Below are 23,735 nucleotides of genomic sequence, written 5' to 3'. Positions count from 1 at the left end.
AAAAACAGAATATGTGAAAATGCATTTGCTGCTGTCATTTATATGTCACATTATCTTAATTTTAGGACATTCAGTGTATACTCTGTTTTCACAAAAGAACAAAACTTTATTTTTGTTTATGGTTTAAAATAGAGCAAAGATTTATTTATTTTTCTCAATCAAGATAGAAATTAATCCATCACCATTTGTTAATTAATCCTGATCACCTCCCCACTGTTCTGTGGTGCCCCCTTTAAGTCATGTGACATATGCACCAATTCTATCTCGGGACTCTGTTCTGTCCCACTAGCCTGTCTATGCTTTATCAATGTTGAATTGTCTTAATTACTGGAGCTTTAAAATAGCCCTTGACCCCAAGTGTTAGTCCACTAGATTTGCTCTTTTTCAGACTGACTGAGCTATCTTTACCATTCATGACATTCACTTCACTATCCAAGAACTTGGGATTTCACTCCATTTATAGATCTTATTTAATTACTCACAATAATGTTTTAAACTTTTCAGTAAGGCGGTCTTACATATGTTTCTTGGATTTATTCCTATATATTATTTTTTTAAATGTTTTGGTAAATATGATATTATTTGAAATTTCAGTTTCTATTTTTTTCCTGATGGTACATAGAGATACATTGAGATATTTTTTAATATTGATCTTGGATCTAATAACTTGGTAAATTCTCTTAGTAACTCAGATTAGAGAATCAGATTTTTTTTTAAGATTTATTTTTTATTTGTACAATAGCTGGGGTATAGGCCAGAGGCACGGGAGGGTGAGAAGATTCACCAGAGACAGAGTGGGGAACAGAACAGCCGGATCTACTGAAATACACTGCTGAGGGGAGCAGCGGGCGAGACAGGAGAGGTCTGCTGTGCCATGTGGGAATCTCCCCAGCTGACCTGGAATCGAACCCACCCTGCAGAGACTGAGGACAGCCTCACAGTGCTGCGCTCAACCCATTGTGCCATCGCAGAGGCCCTAGAGAATCAGATTTTTAATGTGCATATTCTTATACATTACTAACCATATGTATGATTCTTCTTTTCTAATACTTACGACTTTTGTTTCTAACTCTTGGTTATTTTCACTGCATAATACCATAGCAGGTTTTGAGTAGACATAGTGACAGAGGCTGTATTGGTTTCAATGGGAATGTTTGTAAATTATTTTTTCTTTTTTTTAAAGATTTATTTATTTATTTATACAAGCACTGGGTATGTCAGAAGCACAGGAGGGTGAGAGAATTCACCAAAGCCAGAGCGGGGAGCAGAGCAGGCAGACCGACGAGATACACCACTGAGGGGAGCAGCAGGCTGCAGGAGAGGTCTGTGCGCCATGTGGGACCCTCGCCCGGCGGCCGGGGATCGAACCAGCGCTGTGGAGGCTGCGGGCAGCTTCGCAACCCAGCGCTCAACCGCTGCGCCACTGGGGAGGCCCTGTAAATTATTTTCTTAATGAGTATGGCATTTGGTTAACTTTTGTATAGGTCCCTTTGAATCAGAGTTTAAAAGTTTCCTTATGTTTCTAGTATATTGAGACTTTGGGTTTTTTTATTTTTTTATTTAAATTTTATTTTTATATTCCCCATACAATTATAACCCCCTTATTTTGACCCCAAGCCCTCCTTTCCCCGCCCCTCACCCTCCATAGAGTGTCTCTGGTTCACTGAGACTTTGTTTTAAACCATGCGGTCAGCTTTTTAAAAATCTCTAATTTTCTTACATGACTGAATTTAAAAATCTCTAATTTTCTTACATTCATCAGACATGCAGGGTAGAGTTTACAAAATAAAAGAATGAAACAGGCACATAAAAGCCATAAATGGAGAACATCATTTACAGATTGAAAAGATCCACTGATTCATTTGCACAGTGGATGAAATAAAATGAAACACTGCACATTGTTGTGAGTTTTGAGATGTCAGTGAGAGAAGATTCTTAACATTTCCAAGAATAAAATAAATGCCAACACAGAATATGACTATTGTTAGATTTCCTAAGAGCAGCATTGGAAATTAGAAGACTAGTCAAGGAAGGAAGGAAGGGAGGGAGGGAGGGAGAGATAAAAACAATCACCTCAAAATCCTGAAGAGTTATTTCCTCCTTGGATCAGATTCTATACCTAGACAAACTATCAAGAAGGGGTGAAAGTAGAACAGAGATATTTTCTGACTTTCAAGGTCTCCAAAAATTCCCTCACTCCCCTGTGAGACCTCCCCTGCCATTCCTTTATTCTTGGGGTAGCCCTGTGCACCATCTTCCCTGCCTCCAGAATTATTACTGCAATGTTTCACATGCAACGTGCCTTTGTGACATAATTAAAAAATAATTACTAGAAAAATGAAAAGCAGCCCCAATTTTTATTATTAAATTCAACAGGTATTAAATTATATCTCAACAAATATGATCTGAAAAATCTAAATTAAAGAAAAAAGAATTTCAAAATTCATAATTGTTTATCGTTAACAGTGACTACATTGCGGTTCTTTACTATATTTGAGAATTTTGCTGTTTCTCATTGTAACTTAGCAAAGTGTTATTTGTGAAATAGCGATTCCCTATTTCAGACACACATATGCATATTTTAGCAAACCAAGTTTTTATAATATTTAATGTTCTTATTGTCCCGAATGTGCATTTGCGAATTAGAGTTTGTTAATTTATCCATTTTTAGTTTACATGGTGGACAACAGTACTACACAAGTAGTGGTATGTCTAAAATATTTCTTTTTTTTTCAGTAATATGTATAGAAGTAAAACTAATTTCATAAAATACATGACAGAAAAGGAAGAAGCTATTTCAAAGCAATTTTGCCATGCCCAGGACATTCAGAAGTATCTTATTAAAATGAAACAAATGATGAAATTTTAGTAGTTACCTTCAATTTTTGACCATTACCTAATTCCAGCATCTATCCTGTTAAGTTTTAATTGAGTATAATTTATCTTCAAGGAAAGATAAAGATTCCAAATCCCACAATGAATACCCTATTGTGTGAATCTTTTTATTATGTAAAATAAAAATGTTTGATCAAATGTGTGAGGTGTTCAGTAATAACTTTCCCCAACTGTGCAATATTGAGAAGATTTCATTGATAATTGTGTTAAATTATGGAGCATGTCATAACAAACTGCAGAATTTCTCTCTGATAATCTGTATTGTAAAGTGTGCTGTTCTCTTTCCACGTAGTACTCTACAAGTGTATTCAGGCAAGTGAATACAACAATACTATTAGAGAAATAAAAAAAATCTGTCATTAGCTGACAGTTCATTTTATGTTTGTTGAGTTTTTTCCTGAACTGTTTCCTTATTTTGAAGGAAACCAAGAGTTCAATCAATCTAGACAGAGCTCTTCCTCTTGAAAACCACTGTACCTCCCCATGTAACCAAGAGTTTGTAATCAGTTTCCGTATTAGCCCATGACTGTACAATAAGCACAAATTTAGGGCCTCCTGGTGGTGCAAGGGGTTAAGCACAGCACTTTGAAGCTGTCTGCAGCACAATTCGATCCCAAGCCAGGGAGCCAACCCCCATGGTGCAACAGGCCTCTCCTATCTACCCACTGCTCCCCTTAGTAGTGTATTTCAGTACATCCCCCTGTTCTGCTCCCCACTCTCTCTGGCGAATCCTTTTACCCCCTACACTTCTAGCCTGTACCCCAGTTCTTGTATGCATAAATAAATGAATCTTTAAAAAATAAGCAAACATTAAAACATTAGTCTTCACATAATTCATATTATAGAGTCTGATTTTTTGACAGTAAAAATTTCTTCATAAAGAATGCCATGTAACCACTAATACACTAATAGGTGATACAGTATTTTATAGTTTATATTCTGGAGTTCATATCTATTTGCATTATTTTGCAATGAGAAGCCATCACAGTATTCACATATTCTAAAAGAATAACCATCTTAATAATATAAGAACATTTGTCAGCTTGCAATAAAACTATTGCAAATTTTATTTCAAGTTGGCTTCTTATGCTGTGTATGTGCCAGTTGGAAATATGTTGAGCTGTGGGGTAATTACAAATTGCTCTCTCCTGCCTTTCTTCCCTCGATATTTAGTTTTAAACATATTTTTTCATACTTTTGCATGTTAATGGTGCTAAGACCTTTATGACTTTATTAATCAACACATCTGTGTAAATAACTGTAGTTTTGCACATCACCATCAGTTCCTTTAAAAGGAAACACTCAAAACATACTTGCAAGTAACTAGCTAGAAAATTTGGGTCTTTATTTCATTGGCCTCCTTTTTCTCTCATCATTTGGATGATGATCACTGCCATGTTCAGCAAAGCAGTGACTCTTCTCCACAAGAGGTGCAATGAAACTTATTTTACCAAAAAATAATAGAATTGGCAAAAAATAATACAAATTATGCCACCTTTAATTGAATGACAGACTTCATATTTATAAAAGATTTTTATACACTTTGGATTACTGACTAACTTTAAAATATCACCCAGTGTGACAGGGTCCTTCTGCACCTGTCTGATACGTTCCATCCCATGCTAGTTAAATGACACCTGAAATAGTCAACACCTGGATCAAATGTGTGGCTGGAGGGGCAGCATCAAATTATTATAAAACCTCTTCCATTCTTCTGGTAATTTCTGGTCAAATCTTGTTGTGAATGATGTCGGCTGAGAACCTACTTTGTGGCTGTGTAATAGAGGATATATACTCCACCAAAATAGGAAAGCAAAGCCAAAAAAGAGGAAGATGTGAGACCTAGGATGATCCAGAATAAATGGAGCTGTAGGACATCAATGGAAGAGCATACTTCTAGACTGGTCAAGGACAGAGGACGGAAGACACTGTAAGAGAAAAACAGCAGTGGAACCCTTCATCCCCTGAAGTGCTCCACCATGAGACAACAGTATTCAGTGGCATTTTAACTTCAGGTGGAGCACTTTGGAAGCCATTCATGAAAATCAGGAGGGCAAATAAGAAAGAAGCAATTATTAGCTGCGGGAATATCAATGTAAAATATGGCATAAGAGCATGGAGGGAAAAGGATGTAAGGTGTGGGGTGTATAAGAATGCTTCTGGTGGTCCAGGAGAAAATGAACACATGATGTCTAAAAATTATCAATCAAGAGATTACAGGAAATGTTTGTGATTTAAATTATGGAGGTGGATATCAGAATGAAAGTATCAAAACATTGTTAGCACTAGTTCCTGTAGTCACATGCACAACACAAGTGAAGTAGGAGATTTCTGACTCAGATAAGGCTTGTGAAATAATTTTATTTAAATATTTGTATATGTATAAAATAATTGTAAAAGGTCCTAGTCTTATCTAGTGTTTATGTTTCTTACTTTAACACAATTTTGATCTACTAAGATATCTGTTTCACAAATATATATATATATATATATATTTTTTTTTTGCCAAACATAGTCAATCTCTATAAATGGTTTAAAACTTTTACGAGAAAAATAAATTCTTTTTCCATGGATATTTGTATTTAAATTCAGAAATTTTGATATTTTTAAAGGTTCAAGAGGGGTGACTGCTTTTGTACTTATGACTAAAAAGTGGCTCAGAAGACTTTAGATGATCTTTTCAAAAAGTCACCTCACCTCTGAGCAGAGAAACCCCTGGCCCTTGGAGAGAAAGCATTTGTACAGATTTCAACCAAGAAGAAATCGGGTTAGAGTGGAAATATTTAGCAATGATGCATTGTTACCCTTGCCAGAATGACAGTTACTGTGCTGTCAGTTTGCAATCTTTCATATTCTTATACTTAATATAAAATAAAATATAATAATGTCCTTTAACTACCTAAGTTAAATTTCATGTTAAAGCAGGTAAAAGCGTAGCTGAACTTGACTCATCAACATGAAAACAAATTCTGGCAGTATCTTTGTGATTTCTTTTCTTCTTACTTTTATTATAAATGTGATAAAAAAACATGAGGCAAAAGTTTAAACCTGGAATGAACTCCATTGTTTAGAGACCTGAAAATTTTCCCTGGGAAGTTTCATTTTGGCCACATGATCCTAACTTCAGACCTTCATAACCCAAAACCTTTCAAGGATTTACAACCTCTAAATGAAAAATTATTCTCTGGCTGCAATATAGGGCTTCTGAAATTCCCACTGGAAATGCTATTTGGGGGGTGTGGAGAGAGGGGTGCCTGGAAAAAAAACGCACGAGCAATTGCCTTGAGTTATTCCGGGTCAAAATGACACTTGTATTTCAAGTGGAAAAGTGATTGCTTTCTTACACAATACCTATGCTCCAAGTAAATCATACCCTCTGTCTGGAGATTCACTGTAGGGTTCATGTTGACCTGGAAGCAATTCAATCTACAGAGAACAAGGCCAGGGGGGAAGAGCGATATGGCATAAAATCCAATTCATGGCACTAGCTGTCCATTCCCTAATTGAGTGTGTAGTTGCAATCAGGTTAATATGAATATTGGAGTCACAAGTAAATTAAGATGAAACAGTCTGGAAATGCAAGGGACAGAATGACCTGTTTTACCTAGGTCATTTCATGACAGGTAGATTTAAGTCTTAAAGTGCTTTCGAAACATATGACAATGAGATCTGCTTTTCTACTACCTACCCAAGACTCTGCCTAATCCTCTGTTTCTCTGGAATTCCTGAAATTTCTGGGTTCAAATCCATCAATTCAATTTGTACATTCTGGTGATTAGTCATGGGGAGCAGGCCAGAAATATTTTAAGGATTCATCAGAGGCTGTTGGATCCCCAGTCTCTGATACCTCCAATTGATCATTGATCTAACCCCCCAAAAGTTAAACAGAGAGCTCCATCCAGCATTTTCAAAACTTATCTTCCCCCTCCGAGATCTGCTTTACTCCTTTATTTATTATGTGAAATCAAATTTTGAGCAATCAAGCAAAATAAGCAGTTGAGATTTAATTACTCATTTTTGCTAACATAAAGTCTGATTATAATTTATCCCCCAAAGAATATTGCCTGTTGGACACTCCCTCTTGCTCTACTTATTTGACTGCTACACAGACTTACAATTGGGTATGTGTCTCTCCCTCTACCTGTACAATTTCTCCTCTGTCCTCAGCCTATAACTTCCCACATAACTTCCCTTCCTCAAATTCTTCAACAGTTTTCTCCTACCTACAAGAAACAGGAGCACATGTTGTTTAATATCCGTACCTTCATTTCCTGTGTTGCTTCTTACACCATTGACTTTGATGTTAATCAGCATCCAATCAGATGCTCCTTCACTGCCAAGTTTTGGCTACATTATTTTTTTCAAAAGATTTTATACAAAAGCTGGGATACAGGCCAGAGGCACAGGAGGTTGAGAGGATTCACCAGAGACAGTGTGGGGAGCAGAACAGACAGACAGACTAAAATACACTGCTGAGGGGAGCAGTGGGCAAGACAGGAGAGGTCTGCTGCACCATGTGGGTATCTCCCTGGCCGACCAGGAATCGAACCCGCGCTGCAGAGACTGCAGACAGCTTCACAGCACTGCACTCAACCTGCTGCGCCACCAGGGAGGCTCTTGGCAACTTTAATACCTTCCCCTGGGATCACTGTCACCTGTGGAAACCTCTGCATCCCTTAAGACTCAGAAAGCTTTTTCTGCCTTTTCTTATACTTCCACGGATAGAACATAAACCATAGATTGAATTATTAATATTTCAACTTTCTTCCTTGTTCTGTGTTCTTTTTCTCCTTAGAGAACTCTCTCTTCTTGTTTGTGTTCTGGATCCACTCTTCCTTTTCCTCTGTCTTCTGGCCTCTGTAAATTCCATTTGCTTTTTTTCATCAACACAATCTTCAGATCCACTGGCTATTTCCCTTCAGACTCCAAATGTAATCTCTGCCAAATACGTTTTAAGTATTTCCTGGGACCCACTTATAACTATGTCTTTTCTTCCTTTTTTTCCATTATTCTTATACATATTGGGGGAGTAGGATACACTTGTTTCAATTGTCTCATCTCTTTTTCTGTCCACTGTAACACCAATTGAAATGTCAATACATAATTAAAATTGCTGTCCCAAAGTGATCCATTTTCTACTGACTTTATTTCAAATCTGTAACTATAATTACCTGTGGAGTATCTCTCAACTTCAAAATGTAGAGAAAGGATCTAATGAATTCTCATCTTGTTTTTCCCTCAGATTATATTTTTCTTCTGTGTCCCCATATCCGGCATGAGTTGGGGAGTGAAATTCATCCTTAGGACAGTATTTTCCCTCACCCACCACCCTGGGGGACCGTCGAGTGCTGCTGTCCTCTAGATGTCTCCTTGGTGTCCAACCTGTTCTTTATGTTGCCATCATGACCTTCATGAAAGCCAAGATCTGTTCACATTGTTTTCTTGCTTATAGATCTGCCTTGTTTACAGATTGCTAATAAGATTAAAATGTAAAAAATGTAAAAAATAACAACAGTGGTGAGCAATGGCATATGTCATCAGGTGGAGGTACCTCTTTTCCCAGCAGTGACTTTTCTAATTATTTCCCAACATTACTAGAACACTAGTTGTTTCAGAACTTGATCTGCACATGTCCATATTTCTCTATTTCGATATAATGAGGCATTTGCTTTGGGCTTGATTCTATGTTGTGTATTAAAGGTACATCATGAATAAGACAAATATTACTTTCAATATTTATGGGGATCCCAGGCCTAGTGCAAGGAAAAAATATATGAATAAATAAATAGAGGACATGTTGTGCTACATGCTATGCTGGAGCAAATGCAGGCATCGAAAGTGTCCAAGGTCAGGCATCTTACCTCCAGCTCATGGTGGTAGTGGTGGTGGCACATGAGACAGGAGAGGTGGTTAAGAAGGCCTCATTATAGTGGGGCATCCCTGGTGGTGCAAGGAGTTAAGCATCAGAACCTTGAAGCAATCTGCAGCTACTGCAGCACAAGTTCAATCCCCAGCCAGGGAGCTGACCCACATGGCACAGCAGACCTCTCCTGCCTCCCCGCTGCTCCCTTCAGCAGTGTCTTCAGTCAGTCTGCCTGTTCTGTTCCCCACTCTGTCTCTGGTGAATCCTCTCACCCCCCCCCACTGCACCTCTGACTTGTACCCCAGTACTTGTATACATAAATAAATAAAGCTTTAAGAAAAAAAAAGAAGTCACTTAATATTGACCCTTTTAATAGGGATATGCAATGAGTGTGCTGATTGTAGACAAGAGAAAAAAGCTAATATATAAAATATATAATGTCATATAAAAATGAAAGGGATTCAGTGGAGTGATTGTCCAGGTGAATCGTGGCCTTGAGGCACTTGTAAACCAAAGCAAGTACTTTGGACCTTATACAATAAGCAATGGGAGACTGTTTGAAGCAGGCTCTGATAAGGCCGTATTTGTATTGGAAAGAGTCATTCTGACTGCAACGTGACAGATAAAATAGAAAGAAAAGACCTGAGAGGCTGGAAGAATTTAGGAGCTGTGTCCAAAACGCTCAGCACCAGCCACTCTGGACTTCTCACATGTTTTATATCTGAGCAGAGAAAAGTGGATTGGAGTAGAAAAAGAGGAATTCAAATCAAGATTAGTGATTGCTTGATTTTTAGTGATAGAAGATTCAGTTGAACTGATGATGACCATTGGGCAGTGAATATATAAAATCTGGAGTTTCAGAAAGGGATTAGAGCTTTAGAATCAGATTTCTGAATATATAAAATCTGGAGTTTCAGAAAGGGATTAGAGCTTTAGAATCAGATTTCAAATTCATTAGCATCTAGTTCTGGCTAAAGCTATGGGAGTCGGTGAGATTATTCAGGTAAATAGCACTTCTGGAAAGCCAACCTTTTATTATTTAAATTGAGGTTCTGAGTGATGTCACAATATAAGTGCTGGAATAGAGGTTCACAACTCTCCAAATGCATGTCATCACACTTTGCCCACCACCAAAATATCTGTGACCTTCCACTACAGTCTACTAGACTCCCTCAAGTCTTTGCTTCTACCCTTGCAGCTCCCTTTGGTTATCTAATTTCTGTTGTCAAAACCTGGGGTTTAGGGCCTCCTCAGTGGTGCAGCAGTTGAGCGCTAGGTTGTGAAGCTGCCCGTAGCCTCTGCAGCGCCAGTTCGATCCCTGGCCACCGAGCGAGGGTCCCACACGGCACGTAAACCTCTTCTGCCACCCAAACCTCTTCTGCTGCCTGCTGCTCCCCTCAGCAGTGTACTTCGTTGGCCTGCCTGTTCTGTTCCCCGCTCTGGTGAATTCTCTCACCCTCCTGCGCTTCTGACTGTACCCAGTGCTTGTATAAATAAATAAATATACCTTTAAAAAAAAAAGAAATGTATAAAGAAAAAAAAACAACTGGGTTTTATTTTGGTTTGGTTTTGTCTGTGCCTTAGATTGGTTTCTTTTATATTCCACATAAGTAAAATAATCTGGTATTTTTCTTTCTACTCATTTACATCCCCCAGCATAATCCTCTCAAGTTCCACCTTTGTCACAAATGACTAGATTTCATCTTTTTAATTTTTTTATAGTTGAGTAGTATTCTGTTGTGTGTGTGTGTATATATATATATATATTCCACATCTTTATTCAATCACCCACCAATGGACACCTAAGTTGTTTCCATATCTTAACTATGTAAATAGTGTTGCAATGAATATAGGGGTGCATTTTTATGTTTGTTTTTGAATTAGTGTTTTAATATCCTAGACATTAACTTGCTTGATCATATGGTACATCTATTTTTAATATTTTAAGGAAAGTTCATAGTGTTTTCCATAGAGCTTAAACTGATTTACATTCCAACCAATAGGAGTTACTTTTTCTCCACATCCTCACCAACACTTGTTTCTGGTTTTTCTTTTAAATTAGGCCATTTTCACGGGTCTGAGGTGATATGTCAGTGTTGTTTGATTTGAATTTCCTTGATAAGAGAGATTTTAAAAATCTTTTCCTATACATATTGGCCACCTTTATATCATCTTTAGAAGTGACTATTCACATGTGCCCATTTTTCCCCTTTGTTGAGTTATATGAGTTCTTTATATATTTCAGATGTTAATTCCTCGTTGAATGTATAATCTGTAAATATTTCCTCCCAATCAGTAAGATGTCTTCTTGTTTGATGACAGTTTCTTTCACTGTGCAGAAGATTTTTAGTTATGTGTAGTCCCATTTGTGTATTTTTGCTATCTTCGCTGTTCCTTCTTGGAGTCACATCCCCAAAGAAATGTCTCAGACCAGGGTTGTGGAAAGTATCACCTATATTTTCTTGTATGTAATTTATGAATTCTGTTATTACATCCAAGTCCCAGCCCATTTTGAATTGATTTCTTTTGTGTGTGGTATAAAATAGTGGTCCAATTGCAGTCTTTTGCATGTGACTGTCTAGTTTTCCCAACACTGTTTGTTGAAGAGGCTTTCTTCGTGGTATGCTTATTGATTAACTGTTCATTTATGTGTGGGTTTGTTTCTGGGCTCTCAATTTTGGTCTATTGATATGTATATCTACTTTTATTTTAATACCATACTGTCTTGATTGTTGGTATTTTAGAATATGATTTGTTTCCAGAGGTGGGATACCTGGAGTCCCCCCACCCCCTACAGCTTCCCACCCCCTCCCCGGATTGCTATTTGGGATTTTTTGTAGATCCATAAAAAATTTCAAAACATTTGTTCTATTTCTGTAAAGAATTCCATTGGAATTTTGACAGAGGTTGCAGAGGGTAAGATAGATACCAATATTTTAAATATGGCTGAAAGAAGAGGACAATAGTCTTATAAATGTCAGAGGAGCTGTTTCAATAACAGGAATAATAGCCAAGGGGATTACATGCTAACGTAACTACATTCTTAGCCTTTTAGATCAAGTAAAATATATCATTAAAATGAATTCCATGTGTTTCCTTTTACCTTTTGCTTTGTGGCTATGGGATCAATTTAAAGAAGAGTAAAACAATCATAGCCAATGGGAGAAAAAGGGTTACTTTTGGGGAGTGAGGGAGCGTTCAGTGTCAAGGAAATCTTAGTGAGATTGGTGGAGAGCTGAGGTGGAAACTTCCCTGTTTTCTGCATTCCTCTCCCTTCAGGTGCAACTCTGGGGTGGGCAGCAGTCCTGGCCCTATACTTGGTGGTGGTTGTGGAGGGGGCCAGAAACCATGGGATACAACATCTGACACCTCTTTTGAGCATAAGTAAAAATCAATTTTGACATTTCCATCTTTAGTGAATCTCAGATAGCCCATAAAAAAATGGCAGTGGCAGCAAAGTCTCCTTTCAAGTATGATTATGTTGGGTTTCCTGTCATAGCTAGTTGTCTCAGACACCAAATACTTCTAAGGTCAGAGCTACCTGGCACCTCCCCCTTTTGACATTCCATTCATTTTCAAGAAACAGATCAAATATCATTTCCTTCTGAAGACATCCTCGCTTCACAAGAGAATTATTGCTCTTATGTGTTCTCAGAGGATTTTGTGTATAAATTCAAAAAGTGTTTAAAACAGTGTGCTTCGTGATACAGTTATACATGTAGTTCTGTTCTCCCCTCTCAAGACACCATCTTATTTATCTTTATACCCCAGATTTAACATAGTATATTGAAACACTTATTTCTGTTTATAGATGTGAATCAAAAGGTTTATGGACTGTTGTTTGTCTGAGTACATAAATTATTTTTAAAAAACAGACTTAGAATTTCATGAAGGAGATCTACATTTATATAGAGAAAGACAACATCTACAAAACAGTTGAAATTTCTTTTGCTCCTTCCTCATATTATGTAGGCTACGGCTGCCTGATACAGTTCTGAATCAAGTAGAATATTTCTTTTTGTGCCTCAGAAAGGTTATTTAGCAAATACTTTCTTGCATGCAGAGGCGAGTTAGACTCAATAAATAATATTTTGTGACCATAGTCTGGAAACAGCATTCTGAAAAAAGCACAGTAATCTTGGGCCTGTCTATAAACTTGGTTTGCTTTGGATATGCAACTTATATCAGATGCCAAGGAAGGGGAGTTGCTACTGGAGGTGATGGTCTAATGGACAATCTTCACCTTCAAGAACACACTGCGGCTGAATTGTGCTCCTATGTAAAGAAAGTCTAAGCTAGTAGAACTAAATGGGGCTTATGCTTCCTGCCAATCTTCTGCCTTTAGAAGATAGAATTTATTTTCTATGGTCTCAGACCTAGAAGCACTGTGTTTAGTTCTTTTAAACTCATTATTACCGATGTAACATTGAATTTATGACATGGTTTGTCTGCAGTAGGGCATTTGAAATCGGTATCAATTTTCATGTATTAAGTGAATTCTTAATATTCATGCATGTCATAAAATCTGAATGTCAACTAAAATATTGTAATTTCATAATGTACCCATAGTCTTAAAGGAATTGTGCATTTCTGGATTCTTTTTTCCTTCCTATCAAAAATATTGCCTTTTTGTGAGCAACTTGATCTTTGGCAGAAGACTTGATGAAAAAAAAAATTGTAATGGGATGTGCTAAGAACTCTTGAAATGTGTCCCAACTTTAATTGCTATTGGAGTCCATTCCTCTTTCCTCCAGATAGCGCATAGAGTCAGGGATATGCATGTCAGCTGCAGATTCATAATTCACCACAGTTAGGAAGACTTATAGTGGTGTATTTTCAAACTCAATGGAAATGCCCAAACAGATCAACATCTCATTCAATACAGTTAGTGTTAACATAATGGTGGGGAGTCTTCATTACATTAGGTGAGGCAGAGTAAGGGCTACACTCCAATTATTTTTCAATGATGGAGGTGGAGAATGCTCATGGATTCAAATGGGGACACAGATAACATTTGTGTGCTCTCTGATTCAGGAAAAAATCTATCTGTACATATTAAAAATGCTTTTAATTTCCTCCAGTGTTACACAAAGAAGAACGTCATTGGAAAAACAAATACTCTCTTGTTAGGGCTATGATAATATAGTTTAATGGATGAGTTCATTGCTTTTGATGCTTTCAGCAAAATTTGAAAGCAAACTTTTAGTAGTCATTTCTTTAAACTAAGAATGAAACTACTTATATCTATTTAAAGTGGAAAATGCCAATAGGTATTTTAGGCAAGTTTTTTAAAGTTCATTGGGAGTTTTCCATGTATAAATGATTTCCCCCTGTGTCTGAATTCACTGCCAAAACATTTTGGAGTGAACACCTGGGGCACTGGCTTCCTCCTTGGGCACAGCCTGCCTTCGCGTTCCACATGCTGTTGACTCAATCAGTCCACCTGTTATTGCTAGAGCCCACATTCAGGCCGATTCAAGTAGAAAAAAACAAAGTGATTTTGATGCCCAACCTTTGCTTTCTGCTCCACACTCAGGACCCCTGCGCCATCATTTCAGGTGTGAAGGAATTCTTGATCTCCCTCTTTCACTGATCTTCAGAGGGTCTTCAGTCACAAGGCTCGTTGTGAATTTTATTTTACTCCTATTTTTCCAATGCCTTTGCATTTTCTCAGAGCTCTGGTTGGGGCATGAATGTTTCTTCCTGCCATTGCAGGATCTCCAAGCATCAATATGCAGGTGATAAGCACATTTCTCTTCCTGGAACTCAGGACTCATGCTACACAGACGTGTACTCCATTCTGTGGACATTCAGGGTAGTGAGACCTAAACCACCAGCAGTGATTCTTTTAGCTTTTAGCCCATCTCTATTTCTTCCCTTTGATATCCTCTCTCTGGTCTGTACATTGCATTAAAATCTATGCATCTGTTCTCTCTCTCTCTCTCTCCTCTCTCTCTCTCTCTCTCTCTCTCTCTGTCTCTCTCTCTCCCCCTCCTCTAAGTTTTTCTTGGAAAGAATCCCCCCCTTCATTCTATTTGTTCCCATTATTCAAACTTAGTTGTGTTCTATGGAGCTGAACCAAGCATTGCATCCAATGTGGACCCAATTCCAGGTTCTTTTCTCCTGTTTTTTTTTTTAAATCTGTGAACACACATTTATGGTCTTCACCTCTGCTACTATTGGGCACATGATTCTGCTGAAGCCACAGTTATTTTGCAAGTCAGCTAGGACTTCTCCAGCCCTGGGTTGGAGTTATGTTGGTAACTTTGCTCTAATTCCCCCCCTTTAATAGAAAAAAACATGGATGGAAGGCGAGGAACATAAATCTTGCAAGCTGCTTTTCTGAGACCAGCCAGAACTAGCCCCAAATAGAGACATGGTAGACCGCTGGCGGCTGTGTTCTCCTCATTCCCATTTCAATAAGCAGTCGCCAGCCAGAGATGCACTAGAAGGTAAAAGGGGATCAGCCAGTTGTTGATCCAGTTGTGATTTGGGTTTGGGGTTCATTTCTTCAAACGGCCAAGTTGTGTGTTGTTCTGTGATTGAGCTCCTTTGTCCCTACCATGTTTTTCATGTTGTACCTTTCACCATTGTTTTTGGCTACAGACCAAGCCTCACATCTTCTGGTCCAGGATTCCGTACTGCAGGCTCCACGGCAGGGAAGGCTCCGCGTAACACCAGACGCCTGAGTTTCCCGGCAGACAGCACATTAAAGCGACGTCTGTTGGCCAGCTGCAGAGACAGGTGCTACTCTCCTTTCATTTACACCCACCCCCATGTATTTGTCCTGAGAATTCCTCTTCCAGGGTTGTTCACAAAGGCTGAGAAATGAGGCCGATTTTATAGGCGGTGGAGCCTGGGATTAAAATGCTTCACCTGCTGGGTAGCTTAGCTTTGTGAACAGTGATTCCAGATGTGCCCCCCATCTTTGTGTTGTTTTTGCTGGCCCCCAATAAATGAGCGAGGGATGAGAGGCATCTCTGAGGTCCACCACACAAGGTGTTTACCCGCTCAGATTCCATCTCCTAGGCTGGCTCATGCTGCGTTCTGAGAAACTGGAGAAGTCAAATGCTGTGATTATCGTCCTTTTCTCCCTCCATATCACGGGCGTGAAAACCTGAACTGACTTAGTCCTGTCCAATGTATTGTCAGAAGGGCTAATCCAAGTCCATTTTTATAGCTCTATTATCTAGACACAAGTAGTCAGATTCAACAGTGCTCACCCCCTCTCTGCTGCTGCTTCAAACAGTCTTTGGAAAGGGTTCGGATTTTCATTGGCAAATGGACTTAGAGGCTGGCAAGGTGTCCATCTAGTTAGTTCTCCCTGACCCACCACTGATTTTTCTGATATTGTCTACTCTCATTTGCAGGAATCTGCTTCTCCCCCCGACCTGATATTTAGCTGTAAAAATCCCTCTTTGAGCGGCCTCAGTGATTTTCCACAAGCCATACCCATGCTCCACCCTCTGGGCCTCTTACACATGCATGGGTCACTTCCTGCAGGATTTCAGGTAAGCAGGAGTGATTTTCCAGCATTAGACTAAAGGCTGTTTCATACAAGTTCATAATATAAATCACTAGCATAGGATATTACTTATTTGATTTATGTAATTGTGTAATAAGTAAACACTTAGCATTCTGGAAGCCCCTGAGGTTAACAGGGTGCCTGTGCCCTGATATCATACCTTTGTGACATTTAGAACCCTCTTCTAAGATGCTAGGATGGGACATGGGTCTTGTAGGAGACTATCCATGGCTCTGTCCTTCAGAATTCCTGAAACTTGGTTCACAAGGAAAAGGCACGTGCTTTATTTAAATGTCCTCAGGCTGTCAGCATCTTGGATACTTCCTCTATTCCTTCAGGCAGGGGATCAGACTAGGTAGGACAGTAGGAAACTTCACAAGTGGCTTCCTGCCATCCTGTCAACCTGTGTCCTTTTGCAAGCACCTGTGTCATCACTGTTTTCAAACCCCATGCTGCTACAAAGTGTCTGCTTTCTAGCCACAAGCATCCCAGGCTCTGAGCAGGACAGCCCTGGGCTGGGGGCAGCATACAGCATTTGCATTTCCTGTGCCTGCACTGCTTCTCATGCTCAATTTCCCTGTCTTCACCTGACTAATTCCTACTTTTTTTTAAAAAAAGATTTATTTATTTATTTATACAAGCACTGGGTACAGTCAGAAGCGCGGGAGGGCGAGAGAATTCACCAGAGCCAGAGCGGGGAGCAGAGCAGGCAGAAGGACCGAAGTACACTGCTGAGGGGAGCAGCGGGCGGCAGGAGAGGTCTGCGCGCCATGTGGGACACTCGCCCGGTGGCCGGGGATCGAACCGGCGCTGCAGAGGCTGCGGGCAGCTTTGCAACCCAGCGCTCAACCGCTGCGCCACCGGGGAGGCCCTAATTCCTACTCTTCACCTGATTAATTCCTACTTTTCCCTTAGCCCTAACAACAAACCTCTTCTCAGGTGGGAAAACTTCCCAACCTTTCTAAACAGAGTTAGACATGACTTTCTCTCCTGTTCTTTCCTCACCCCATCTGGCCACCTGTCACAGGATTTTTGTTCTGATTTTCATTTGCTTTTGATCATTTGTTTTATGTCCACTAACCCATGGATTCTTTCAGAATAAGGACTGTATCTTATCCACTTTGTGAATGTATGGCTTCTGTCACCCCAGACTCCCGGGCCTATAGTAGGTGCTTAATCAATAGTGGCTAAGTCATTGTGTGAATAAGTGAGTGAATAAAGTCATACTTCTACCTGGTCTTGAAAATTTGGGGTGGAGGGTACCCTGCGGAGGGAACAGTGAATGAGGGACATAGAAAAGAGAAACTTCTAGCTATCTGTTTTCTGGGACTTAGCACCAACTGGCTAAAATGAACCCGCCATCCCTAACCTTTTTCTCTCCACTCACGTGTTCTGCTCTGAGTGATGGAGCACAGGTAAGGGAGGAAGGACGGACACTGTTCCCCCAGAAGCTGGTGATCTTCATTTTATCTAGTGTTTAATATTTACAAGAAAAAGATTTACTTTTGCTTCAACATAAATTGAGAATTGATATGTAATTAGATATTGTGCACCGTGTTTTTCTTGGTGTGTGGAGAGTAATCCCATTTCGACTTCTTTTCTCTCTATTAGCTCTCAGAAGGATGGGTGAACACTTCCAGGCAAGGTTCTGAGCACATTAAAAAGTCATCAAAACAATCAACAAAATGGGTTGCTAGGAAATATCAGTTTATAGGGGGGAAAAACACAGGCTCAGAGAGGTCAAGTAACTTCCCTAAAGACACACAGCTGGCAAGCGACAGAGCTGGAAGTTAACTGATTCAGTGTGGATCCAGATTTGTGTTCTTAACTGCCCAGATGAACCCTCTCCACTCTTCTGTAGAACCCACTCTATACTGTATGAAGGAAAATTTATATATAGGGAAGAAACTGAGAATCCAGTTTAAGGAATGTTTTGAAAATGGCCCATTGAAGGATAAAGAGAAAAGTCATAATTTCACTTACAGTTCCAGACTCTGATAAACTTTTGAATGCTCCTGAATTTTAACCTCAAACAAAGTAACTGATTATTTCCTGAAGGTGTGAAGCAATAATCTCTGACTCTATTTAACCCATGCAGAGGGCCCTGGTTGATGCTCTAAATGTCAGAGTTTTAAGTCAAGATGGACTTACCTAGTGAAACTATTCATTTGCTCTTGTTTTAGCCTTTTATTGCTAGAAAAAAATTAGTTATCTGCAAGTTGGGTTTTCCCCCCTAGAAAGTCGCAAATGGAGGTGATGCTCCTTTACTAGGGTATCCGAGAAGGACAGTGAAATCCAGTAATCCCGCGTTTCTGCCTCCGTGTCTACTGAGATGTCCAGGTTGGACTGAAGCCCAGAAAAATGTTCTGGTTGCTGAAAGGTAGTGCTGCCTACTGGGGGATCTGGAATGAAATCTACTAGAAATTCTCTTTCAAGTTGGATGGGAAATATAAAGCAGAGTATTGCATGGGGCTCAGAAGTCTGGTGGTGACAGTTTACCTGGTCTATAAACACTGGAATGAATGCCTTTCCCACAGTTGTTAATTAATCAGTTTACTAAGAAAGTCTTACAAGTGACTAGCTCAGAATCTTCTTGGTATAGTTACAAATTTCTAAGTAAAAGACCCCAAATCCAGTGTGATGGAAACCCCAGTTCTCACTGATGTTTTAACATTATCCATCTATCCATTCATCCATCAACCTCTGTCTGTCTATCTATCTATCCATCATCTAATAATTTCCTAAGGAATGTTAGTGTGCTTAATTTGGGTAGAATACTGTGTATTATTTAAATTTAGATATTTCTCATGATGATCAAATAGTAATTGCAGAGAAATGACTACACTCCTTCTTCGAATACACCTCTCTAAAAATCTATGAAGTGAAATATATGCATTTCTGAAAGGATTTCTTTAATAATGCCCTCTCACTTTATAAAATTTCATGGCACATAGTGCGACTGAATAAATTACCCTCCTTATAGCCTAACTCCCCACAGTCATCTTTTTAAAAGATTTTCCAGCATTTTTTCAGTTGAAACAATTTTATAAGATTATCAATTTCATTTTTATACTCATGAATAAAAGTACACCTAGACTGTCTTAAAAATGCCTCTTAAAAAATAAATACAGCAAAAAAAAAAAAAATCTACTCTGTATCTCCTTGGAGTTAACACGCTCATATTTTCAGGAAGCTTGAATTCCTCTAATTCCACCGTGCTGCCATTTTTTTCTCCCTCTGTTTCGGTGGCAATGAGGAACAGCTGGCCGCCATCCCTGTGGTAAAGGCCTCCGGACAGTGGAAACGAGAATAGTTTTGGACATGGTACTTACAAAAACATCTCCTTGCAAATGATGTAGACTATTTGGCATTTCCTCCTGTAAATAGCTAGATTCCTATAGCCAACCCTTCTAGCGGCTATCAAATTTTAGCTCTGAAACAGTATAATGCAAGCATTTTCTGCCTCCTCTATTCAGGAATGTCTTCCTACGAGTTTTGACAATAAATTTTATTGTGTTTAATTTATGACGTACATTGTAAGAAGAATGGAATGCTTTTCTGTTAGGATTTGCATCGATGAAGAAAGGTTACCATAGCGCTGGTCTGCCTTTACCAAATTTGCCAGATTCTGAAAGGAATGCCAATTAGGCTGTCATGCTTTCAGCACAGCAAGCTGGGACTGGTCATCAGGACCAGTTGCTGTTGACTGGATTCTCCTTCTCATTATGCTGCTTTTTAAAAAAATACTTATTTATTTTTGCATACAAGAGCTGGGCTACAGGCCAGAGGTGTGGGGGGGTGAGAGGATTCACCAGAGACAGAGTGAGGAACAGAACAGGCAGACTGACTGAAATACACTGCTGAGATGAGCAGCGGGCAAGTCAGGAGAGGTCTGCTGTGCCATGTGGGTAGCTCCCTGGCTGGCTGGGGATCGAACTCATGCTGCAGAGGCTGCGTACAGCTTCATAGGTTGTGTCTTAACCCTTGTGCCACCAGGGAGGCCCTCCTTCTCATTGGGAAGGAAAGTGAATGCTCTATCAAATAGCATTTATGAATCAGTGTCAACCACCCAAAGAATAACCACACCCCAAAAAAGCTGAGGAAGTGATTCAGTCTTTCTGAGATCATCTTCTCTGTTCATAGTGGGGGTAGCTAAAAATCTGAAAATGGTCACATTTTGCTCTCTTTAGGAAAAAACAACATTGATTTTAGACTTTTGTTGTGGAAGCCAGGGGGATTTTCCCACTGCAGCATGGAGGACGCTGGGCTTGGATTGGGAGGCCAGACATTTCTTGGCCTGAGTTTCTCCCTTGATTGGGATTCCAGTTTGCCCCTCCTCACCTCTACACCCCGCAAGCGGCTAGAGGCCCCACCCCCTCCCTAGGACCATATGGGGAACCTGGCTCTGTGGCTGTTATTCTACTGACTCCAAGTTCACGCAGCTGTTCATTCTCTGCTTAATATACCAGTAATTACAGCAATGTGCTCTTCTCTTTTTCCAATCATGTAACTTTTCCTAATGGGAATGATTTGTTTTTAACAACTTCCATGCATTTCGTTCTTTAATAAGAAAGGGCGTCTTGAGGCCGCGGGTACTTGCATTCTCTGTCAAAAGCAGGAGTCTCTGTATCGGTGTCTAGCTCCACAGGGGGCTCAGTGGAACTAGCCAAAATTGGGGGTGGGGAGAAAGATGGACTTAAGTGGGTGTAACTAACTTGCTGTGAATAGGTCAGTTGGGAAACAAAGCAAGCTCATCGCCTTCTGCCCATGGAGGTGGTGAAAGAACATTTTTTAAAAATGTGAAGCTGGGAAAAGTCAAAAGTACAAACTGAGCTCTGCTTTCATGATCCAAATTCAATGGGGTCTCAAAGGATTTTAAAAACAAATAGAAGAGCATTTTACTTGGTTCTCTCTCTCCAAGCATGTGCTTATTCTGCTTTGATGGTTAGGTTTGGGTGGGGACTCAAATGATAGCAAAGGAGGCATCTCTCCTGTGAGTCATGCCAAGCCCTGGGCCCCAGATCAAACATGTGTTTGTTCACATTATCATTTTATTTGTGGATAAAATGTATCAGCCTTGGAATCACTGTCCTTGTATCTCCCTACGTGATACTGGGAATCACCACAAGAGGAACATTCTAAGAAAAAGTTTTGTTTTGTTTTGTTTTTTTTAATTTAAAAGCATTTTTGAAAACTCATTAGACTATTTTATTTTGGGGCTTTTATTTTTGAAGATTAGTTAAGCTGCAGTTGCAACAAAGAGCATCAAGTCAAACCCTTGTGGATCCTAATTAGTTCGATGCAACACACAGAGCTAATTTGTTTGGAAGGATGATAGCAAAGTGAATGGTTTCTTTATAGGAACATTTAAAATTCAAGGACATTAAGAGGGAGATAGCCTGTGATTACAAGCTGAATATGCCTCGTTTGACATTTTAAAAATCCGTATAGTGTAAGATTTCACTAAAGTCATAAAATCTATATGCTGAGTCCCAAATCCTTGCATGCTAACATCTACCCATATCTTGTAGGGACACTAATTGCATTGTGTACATTCTCTTTATACTAACAGTGATTAGCAATACGAAGGCTGCCATAAATATCTTATCCTCTGTCCCTTTTATGTAAGGTCTCCCTACTCCCCCTCCATATTTTGTCAATTTTGTACCAAAGTAAGGAAATTAAAAATATTTGAATTATAACATGGAATTAAATAACTTCTGAATTGGTAATAACTTCAGCAAAACAGTTGTTTTCTCCCTGAAGCACAACAGCCGTAGTGTGCAGCTAAACCTGCAATCAAAGGAGTGAGATGAAGGGCAGTGGCAAGGGCTGTGCTTCCCTCCTGAGTCCAGATCTGAGTTCACCCTCCAGCAGACTGTTTCCTGCTCTATCGGAAGCAGCTATGCCACAGGATATATTCAAGCAGGCTTTGAGGCTAAGGTGTCCAGAGTTAGCACCGTGACTCTAATGAGAGTGTCTGCCCCACTTCATGTTCTTTTACTTTAGGTGATTGCATCAGTAGTTGTGAGAAGACTATTTTTAAAGACTTTCATCATCCATTAGCCCATCCAAGTGATAAATGCGCTCTGATGACTGTCAAAACAAGTTGTATGATAAATAACCGTTCACACTCATTCTACTCATTCAGCAAAGATTCCAAATTTTATTTTACCATCTCTATTGAGGAAATGGCAAACAAAACTATATATTTAAAGGGTGCAGTGATTTCAAATACATATATATGAAATGATCACAATCAAGTTAATTAACATATCTACCACCTCAGTTATCATTTGAGTGTTCTTGTAGTGAAAATGCAAGGGATCTCATCTGTCAGCAAATTTCAAGTATGCCGAACAGTATTACTACTTACAGACATTATGCTGCACACTATAATCCCAGAACTTATTTTTCTTTTTTATTGAAGTTAATTGCATTATAATATTATATAATTTTCTGGTGCTCATTATTGAGAATCAGTGTGTATATATACTGTGTTAAGTTCACAAATGAAAGCCCAAATCTACCCTTCACCAGACCATTGTTCTCTTTTTCCCTATTTACCACTGTTCTCCGCACTTCCCTTCTGGTAGCCACTATTTGATCTTGTAGTCCAAAAGTTTTTTGTTTGTTTGTTTTATTTATCTCATCTCTTTTTTGTTTCCTCTGTATACTGCATGAGCGCAACCATACTGTGTATATCCTTCTTTGACTTATTTCATTAAGCTTAATTCCCTTTAGGTTCATCCATATTGCAAATGGTAGGATTTCATCTTTTTTATGGCTGCCTTGTCTCTGTATGTGTGTGTGTGTGTGTGTGTGTGTGTGTAAGTGTGTAATGTATTCTTTTCTCTTTTTCTTTAAAGATTTATTTATTTATACAAGAACCAGGGTACAGTCCAGATGTGCGGGAGGGTGAGAGGATTCACCAGAGCCAGAGCGGGAAACAGAATAAGCAGACAGTCAAAATACACTGCTGACGGGAGCAGTGGGTGCGACAGGAGAGGTCTGCCATGCCATGTGGGAATTTCACCAGCCGGCCAGCTGCCCGGAATCGAGCCAGCGCTGCAGAGGATGCAGACAGCTTCACAGCGCTGCGCTCAATGGCCTGTGCCACCAGGGAAGGCCCTGTAATGTATTCTTAATCAACAGACAGTTAGCTTGTTTCCAGTTCTTGCCTGTTATAAAGAGTGCTGTGACAAGCATATTGTTTCACATATCTCTTCAATATAGCATTTTTTTAAAAAAAATTATTTATTTTTGCATACAAGAACTGGGGTGTAAGCCAGAGGTGCAGGGGGTGAGAGGATTCACCAGAGAGAGTAGGGAACAGAGGCCCAGCATTTTTTTTATTTTGTGAGTTAATAATGTGGACTAACTGGATGGTATGAAATGCCTATATTCCTATTTTTAATTTTTTGAGGAATCTCCATATCACTCTTCATAATG

General features: G+C 39.3%; 1 long non-coding RNA gene across 2 annotated transcripts in view; it reads left to right on the top strand.

The window, feature by feature from the left end:
* The window catches only part of LOC119254867 (uncharacterized), a 324,898-nt gene that overhangs the window by 280,128 nt on the left and 21,035 nt on the right, over window positions 1–23,735 (top strand). For both annotated transcript variants that reach the window (XR_005127396.2, XR_008553669.1), the window contains 2 exons: window positions 15,365–15,502; window positions 16,129–16,269. This is a non-coding gene — a long non-coding RNA (uncharacterized LOC119254867). The remainder of the gene's footprint in view (window positions 1–15,364; window positions 15,503–16,128; window positions 16,270–23,735) is intronic.

This window comes from Talpa occidentalis, unplaced genomic scaffold (assembly GCF_014898055.3).
Source record: "Talpa occidentalis isolate TD23 unplaced genomic scaffold, MPIMG_talOcc4v2.1 talOcc4.3, whole genome shotgun sequence".
In the NCBI taxonomy this organism is placed as follows: domain Eukaryota; kingdom Metazoa; phylum Chordata; class Mammalia; order Eulipotyphla; family Talpidae; genus Talpa; species Talpa occidentalis.
This window is presented reverse-complemented; position numbering and strand designations above follow the sequence as displayed.